This window comes from Brassica oleracea, unplaced genomic scaffold, assembly GCF_000695525.1.
Source record: "Brassica oleracea var. oleracea cultivar TO1000 unplaced genomic scaffold, BOL UnpScaffold00616, whole genome shotgun sequence".
NCBI lineage: Eukaryota > Viridiplantae > Streptophyta > Magnoliopsida > Brassicales > Brassicaceae > Brassica > Brassica oleracea.
This window is the reverse complement of record NW_013617427.1, coordinates 109,788-117,287: the sequence shown is the minus strand read 5'-3', so window position 1 is coordinate 117,287 and position 7,500 is coordinate 109,788. Positions and strand designations below refer to the sequence as shown.

The 7,500-nt window shown below is 49.3% G+C and overlaps 1 long non-coding RNA gene across 1 annotated transcript in view; it reads right to left on the bottom strand.

Moving 5' to 3' along the window:
- Positions 1 to 3,358, bottom strand: part of LOC106319801 — a 4,903-nt gene extending 1,545 nt beyond the window's left edge. The window contains exons 1-2 of the long non-coding RNA XR_001265550.1: positions 3,346 to 3,358; positions 2,704 to 2,705 (exon numbers count right to left, since the gene is read on the bottom strand). This is a non-coding gene — a long non-coding RNA (uncharacterized LOC106319801). The remainder of the gene's footprint in view (positions 1 to 2,703; positions 2,706 to 3,345) is intronic.
- Between the last annotated feature and the right edge of the window lie 4,142 nt (positions 3,359 to 7,500).

The window sequence follows — 7,500 nt, the reverse complement described above, 5'->3', positions numbered from 1 at the left end:
ATCAGAAACCATCAAGCCATCTACGGAAACCGCCGACCAAGCCTCAGCAGTCTATAAGAACCCGCGACCATTACCTCTCGAACGTAACCGCCGAGCGTTCCAAAATCGTCGCGTTCCATCAGTACAGACTAGGCCGACAGTCTCTTTTCCGTGGGTTGCGCATGGTCCGACAGTCTGTACGCGCCGTATACCATAGTAAGCACATCGCGAACCATCGCTCAGTACGCAGCCCACCTTACACGATTCAACTCAGCCGCACACACCTCTACTCGACTCTCAGACGATCGGATTAGGACCCGACCAGCCCTTCTCCGCAAAACTCAGTGTCTCTCCGGTCAGTTTTCCCTTTGTCTCCCTCCGGCATCATCAGTATGATCTGATCAACATTCAGATCAGGCGGAGTCGCATAACAGACAGACCCGCGGCCATATCTGAGACTCCGATCAGCCTTCTGGCCATCTCTCCCTCTTTCCGATCTGTTTTCCTCTCTCTCGGCTCTTTTTCTCTCGTTTCTGTCCAGAACCCGTGTGGAAAAAGTGTCCCCGTCCTTGTTCCCCGAAATTCCCCATAAAAGGAATGTTTTGGGCGGTTTCCTCCCCAACCGTCAGTTTCATAACCGCCCCGCGCGTCCCTTCCAGTCCGTAACCGTCCTAGACGGTTTCTCTCTCGGCCAACTGCTTTGACGGTTTCTCCGTAACTCCCTTAGCAGTTCCCGAACCCATAAACCGTCCCAGTCAGTTAAGTGGTCCGACAACCACTCAGTAACCGCTCTCGGTAACCTCCAGATACTGTTCCCACCATTTTCCTTGGCTAATCAGTTCATGTTCAGCTCAGTATCTGTTCCTGTCACAACGTATACCAGTCGGTCCACACGTTGACTAACTGATCTCGGATGACAAGTCCAGCTGCCTTGTATGAATCCGTCCAGCTTAGTCCGACAAGCTCAACTGCTATGTTCGGACAGACATTATCGTCTTAATCTGATCAGTACTATCCATATGTAATGTCTAACATGTGTATCCCGTCTGATCAGTCCGACCTTGGACTGATCCAGTTCAGACAGCGGGATGGGGATGCTACAACTCTCCCCCACTTGGAATGAATTTGTCCTCGAATTCCGCAGTTAATAAAACTTTGTTCTATCCAATCAGAACAGTCTCTGTTGGGGTCGAAAACGGTTACGACGAAGTTAACGTCGAAATCCCCGAAGAAGAAAAATTCTTCGACAAATACTTTTTCAAAATAGATTCTTCTTTACGAAAAGATTTGCGGAAGAAACGTGAATCATCGGACAAGAGCTCGAGAAGGATCGTTACGCAACGACCAAACACATGCTCCGCTCGGTCGCTACGTAGCGATCGAGTTCGAGCCAAAGCTCAGTCGCTACATAGCGACCAAACGTCCATTCCGCTCGGTCGCTACGTAGCAACCGAACGTTTGCTCGGTCGCTCCGTAGCGACCGAGCTCGAGCCGGAGCTCAGTCGTTACGTAGCGACCGAGCGTTTGCTCGGTCGCTACGTAGCGACCGAGTTCGAACCAAAGTTTTGTCGCTATGCAGCGACCGAGCTCTTCCGAAACGTCGATACGACATCAGTCCATGCATTCTCGTCTACCCTTCGATGCTATCTCCCAAATACTGTAGCGAAACCATCTCACGTACCCCCCCATTTCTAAGATTATCAATCAAACTTTACCGCAAAAACCGCGGATAGTTCATTCTTTATCGAAAGAAGCCGTAATAAATGCTTAGAGTCGAAAGACGGCCCAAAGGGACCTAAGACATGACTCGAGGCCCAACTTACGATTTTTTAACAAACAGCCCGTAAACCGCTTGTCGGTTTACGCTTGGTTCGCAAGGGAAGATAAATGTCAAATTTCCGCCGATAAATACGAAATTTTGAAGATAATTACGAAGATCGGAAAAAATGGAATATCCCCATTTTTATGCTATGGCGGCTTATGGGCAGAAGAGGAAAAGCGTAAACCGACCTTGGAGCCAGTATATAAGGGGTCCTAGGCAAGAGGCATGAGGGAGGGACTTTTCACAGCAAACTTAGCACTTAGAGCAATTAGGCAACTTTCCGTTTTTGTTATTTTGAGCTGCGACTCAATTAGGTTTAGCCGTCTTAGGGTTGCTAGAACTAGGAATCTCGCCGACAGCTCTCGAGCCCAGGCTTATACCTTGTTGTAAACGCTCATACGCAAATCCGGAATAAGACTTCTTTTTGCTCTCTTCTTACGATTTTTATACTTCTTCGTTGTCATTGTCGTGTTCTGATTTGCTTGGCGTGTGGTATTAGCAGATATGCGGGACCTCTGGGAAATTAGTGTTTTCCTAGTTTCCTTATTTAAACGGAAATCGACAGTGCGAATTTCGGTTCCCACAGTTTGGCGCTAGAAGGAGGGGGGGGGTACGGATCAATCTAACTCTCAACCACATCACGCTAAACCAGACATGTCAACTGACGACATAGATAACGTGCAGACTCCTCTTAACGGAGGCAGCGGCACTGATCTCCACACTCCCGCAGCGGACGTATCCGCGGCCAACGCACCAGCCAACGCCGCGGCGCTCGAGGAGTTTAAAAAGATGTTCGCCACCTACGACAAAAGGTCGGAAGAACATGATAAGCTCGTGAGCACCTTGACCAACCAAGTTGGAACTTTAACGGCAAGGACTCGAGCAATCCGCCCCCGTGGAACCACTAAAGTCCGCGGGAAAAGACTCGACTTTGCAACCCCACTCAACAGGCCTGGAACCGCCCAGGAAAGACCTTCCGGTCAAAACCCTAGCGAGAAGTCTCCCATCGAAAAGGGTAACTACGAAAGCCCTCTGCCTCCCGCGAAGGTTTCGGAGGACAACGGAGTCGAGCAAGTCGACCTGGATCCTAGCGATGTCTCCAACAATACTGATGAGGACGCCGATAGACATCCAAGAAGGACCGAAAGCCGTTTCACTTGGGAAAGCTCTCCGTTCGACAAACCAATGACAGAAGAGGAGGAAATCCTCTATTGGAACGAACAGGTAGAGCTGGCTGAAAAAAAAACCGAGCTCACTCGCAGTAAACGCTGACAAGCGCAGAAATCTACTGACGAGACGTCGGATATACGCGATCTTCGTGCCTATATAACCAAGACTGCGGCATAAGTGAGAGTCGTAAAATCCCAAATCCATCACGTTACGAGCGCGGCCCCCGAGATCGACAGACTGCTGGAAGGGGCTCGGAAGCCCCCTTTCCCCGCTCGCATCTCAGATACAAGGGTATCCGATCCAGGAAAAATCAAAGTACCGAAGTATGATGGTACGACCGATCCGAGAGCGCACCTTCAGGCTTTCCACATCACGATGGGAAGAGCGAGGCTGAAGGACGGCGAGAGAGACGCCGACTACTGCCGCCTGCTCGTCGAGAATCTAGAAGGAGCAGCCCTCGAATGGTTCGCGCGCCTTAAGCGAAACTCTATCGGGAGTTTCTGGCAGCTTGCCTTGGAATTTCTCAAGCAATTCTCTATGTTCATAGATAGAGAAACTTCCGATGTCGATCTCTGGAGTCTATCCCACAGGGAAGAGGAACCCCTCCGTGAGTTCTTCAGCCGGTTCAAGTTGGTAATTTCCAGGGTCAGCGGGATAAGCGACAAGGTGGCCATCGATGCGCTCAGAAAAGCGCCCCGGTACAAGTCGAAATTCAGAAAATGGATATCCCTCGAAAAACCGTGGACGATCCAAGACGCCCTCCACAAGGCGACGGACTACATCATGATCGAGGAATAAATGAAAATCTTATCGCAGAAGCAAAATCCTCAAAAGATGTGGACCCAAAAACGAGGAAGAAACACCCTCGTAATGACAAGTATGTCCATCACGAGGGGGAAGAACTCCAAGGAGGGCATAATTACACAATCGGATCAGACCAGGGCCGAACCACGGGTAATACGTGGACTTGCAACCAAGGATATGATGAAAACACCTTCAACGAGTTCCACCAATCCCGAGGACACTCCGCGACTAACTGCAAGGTCTTGGGAGCAAGGCTGGCCGCTAAGCTACTAGCCGGAGAACTTCGGAAGTGACCAGCGTGAAAGATCTCATCCTCGAGACCGATTGCCCCCCGAAGCCAGACAGAAATCTTCCCGCAGAGAGATCTCCCCAAAGAAACCAATCTAGGGATAAACGCGGCAGGAGGCCAGACGACAAAGGGAACGATAACAATCGTCGTAGAGTCAACATGATCATCGGAGGATCGCAATACTGCAACGATACGGTTTCGGCCATCAAAGCTTACCAGCGAAAGGCGGAGTCAAGCGCGAACTGGCCTACATGGTCTCCTACCCGAGACGATCATAATTGCTCAATCACCTTCACAAAGGAGGACGCCGGCGGGATTGATCACCCTCACTGCGATCCGCTCGTCATAGACCTTATCATACGAGATCTGGAAGTCAGAAGAGTACTCATTGACACGGGAAGCACGGTCAATGTAATCTTCCGCGACACTCTCAATCGGATGAGCATTGAACTTGGAGAAGTAACTCCAACTCCGAAACCGCTCACAGGCTTTTCTGGCGAAGTATCGATGACCCTCGGATCGATTCAGCTACCTGTCATGGCCAAGGAGGTGACAAAAGTCGTAGAGTTTGCTGTAGTTGATCATCCTGCCATCTACAACGTGATCATGGGAACCCCGTGGCTCAACGCTATGCAAGCCATTCCATCGACGTGCCACCTGGGCGTCAAATTCCCGACCCCAAACGGAGTCGCAGCTATCTGGGGATGTCAGAAACAGTCGCGACTGTGCTTCCTCGCAGAACACAAGTTAAGACAGATGACAACCTCTGCAACGGAAAATCGCAAATGCACAAAGATCGATAAATCTTCGACCAACAAAGTTTCGAGAAAAGACGATTTCACATCGTCTGCCGACACTACAACTCAACCGGAACATCCGGAAGAGAACACTGACCCTGCCACGATCATCTCGATCAAGGCGGTCAGCACGGCGACAACCGCCGAGTGAAAACGCTAGCGGCGTAAAACAGAACTACGAGATGGCTTGATCCTCGAAAGGGGTACGGAGGCAGCTCGTCGAAGGACGAGTTCGGCTATCCCCCTCTCCAAAAAGGGTAGGGGGAGTGGGTGCGCATACTCGTATACTCCCACATAGGAAAAGATGTGTTATTGTAATTGAATTCTATAAAGTTTTCGAAATTTTTTACGAAATATGCGTTGCTCTTTTTAAAGACAAAGTCGCAAAACAATCTCACTTCAGCACCAAAAATATGCGTATAGTCTTCGAAATAACTGCGAGACGTCGCCAAGTTAAAAATTGAGATGATATGAACAAATTGTCTGAACGCGACCACTACAAATCTTATACTCCGTTCGTCGATTGGCCCCGACGAACACATCAGCCGTCTTAAACAAACGCAACCTGATCACTGTCTTGATCTTCAAACGTCCAACACAAGGACGAAAGCGCGCTACAAAAAAAATCCGAAATTTTGGTGTAGCACTTCCAGTTGGCTTAAAAATTGTCTCTGGAAAGATGCTCGATTCGTACCATAAAAGTCGTATAAGCCTAGAACCTATCGCGGACTTTAAATCGGTACGAATCAGGTAGAAATCGCAACAGGAAAACCGATAGCCGGCTAGTCACCGGACAAACCTTAAAAACGAGAGTAAACCTAGGTCTTGCCCTAAACCCATCGCATTGGTCTCAAACATCTCAAAGACATGATATCTAAACGATACGAGATTCCTAAAATATGTCTCTTCGTTCATATCTCAACGTTCCTGAAAAATTGTAAATAATTTTTACGAAAATTCACGTCTCGAACGAACTAACAGATTGAACGCCTCAACGAAGATAAATATGAGACGACAACTCATGTTCACTTCAAACCCACTCTAAACAAAGTAACCCAAACAGACATCCATTATATAAACCGCATAGCGGTAGGGGTTCAAAGCCACCAACGGCCAATCCCGACAAAAACGGCCATAATAGGCCCGTAAAATGTTCGAAAGCCATACTCGGCCAGACATACATGGACAAAGGCCACACTCGACCGCTGGATACTAGATAAAGGGAAAAACTAATTAAAACCCTCACAGATCAAAATTAAAACTCCCGGACAAGGAGGCTCCGAATGCTGGAATTGAGAAGCACGAGTCTTCATCACCTCGATGATTTCCCTCTTGCCCTTCCGTTCCACCCTACGAACAGCCCTGGCATGATCACGAGCAAGTTGAGTGTTTCGTCTCGCATGCGAGCAAGGTCCTTTTCCGCCTTAAAGTGATAGATCATGGCCTCTCCATGGCTCGCCTCGATGGCCGATCCAAGCAAGTTCAAACCCTATAAAACCGATTGATACGTTATAAGCAAATATTAATAATAACGATAGTCAGAATTCTTAAAGTTTATACCCCGTTAATTATACGAGATCCTTCCGCAACAACTTTCGGTCTCCCTGACTCGCTCGTGGCCTGAGGAGCGTCAAAGCCCGATGAAAGACCAGCGAAGAAATCATCGAAGTCCGGAATAGGGACCTCGCTCGTACCGCTTCCATCGCCGTAAGCAAGGTTCGGATCCCATCCTGGAAGCATGCAGTCGTCCACCGAAAACTCCAGGTCGCCGAGATCAATATCTTTCCCATTCAAATAGTTCGGCCCTGCCACAATCGTGGGAGCAGCGTTGGGACCTTGGTCTTCAGGTTCGGAATCACTCCTTGCTTCTCTGCCCAAAGCAGGACCAGGATGCGCAAAACTCAGCGCCTTTCGAACTCTCTTCGGCGTAAAGGAAGTCCAGAAAAAAGGACTGTTCCTGAGCAGATCCCTCATCGCAATAATGTCCTCAGGAAACGGAGCAAGAGGGTTGATAAAAGGACGATCGTTGGGCAACCCCCGAAACAGTGAGATACAACTCTCCTCAACGGACGCCGCGTCTACACGGACGAAGAAGAAAAACTTACTCCAAGAGTTGAAGTTAGAAGCGAACTCCTTTACCACTGACATGAAGTTCCGAGGAACTAGCCTGTACGTGTTCGTGTCCCGGATGATTTGTAATCGAAGAATTGCTTCGAAATGATCAACGGTGAGAGATATACCATGCTCGTAGCTCAGGACCAGGATCCCTAGGAGGTGCTGGATGCTAAGAGGATTCAGTTGGCTTATCGCCACCCCGAAACGACCCAACACACGGACGATGATCTTGGATCTCGGGGATCGGGAACCACAAACGGCAACGCACTACGAATGCCTCGTAACAAGTAAAGAAGCCCTCCGGGGGACTACTAGTTCATTCTCCTTGACGAGGAACCCTGAATTCCACCTCGTCCAAAATATGGTAGAACGACCGCATGACCTCGAGGAATTCACTAGTACTCCTACTCGGCGCACCTGCCTCCACCGGGCGATGGTTCATGACCGGGAACGATTTTTCTTTGGGAGGTGTGATCGAACCGTAACACGCCACCCACCATGCCTCGTTCTCGGCTGGGTCTACC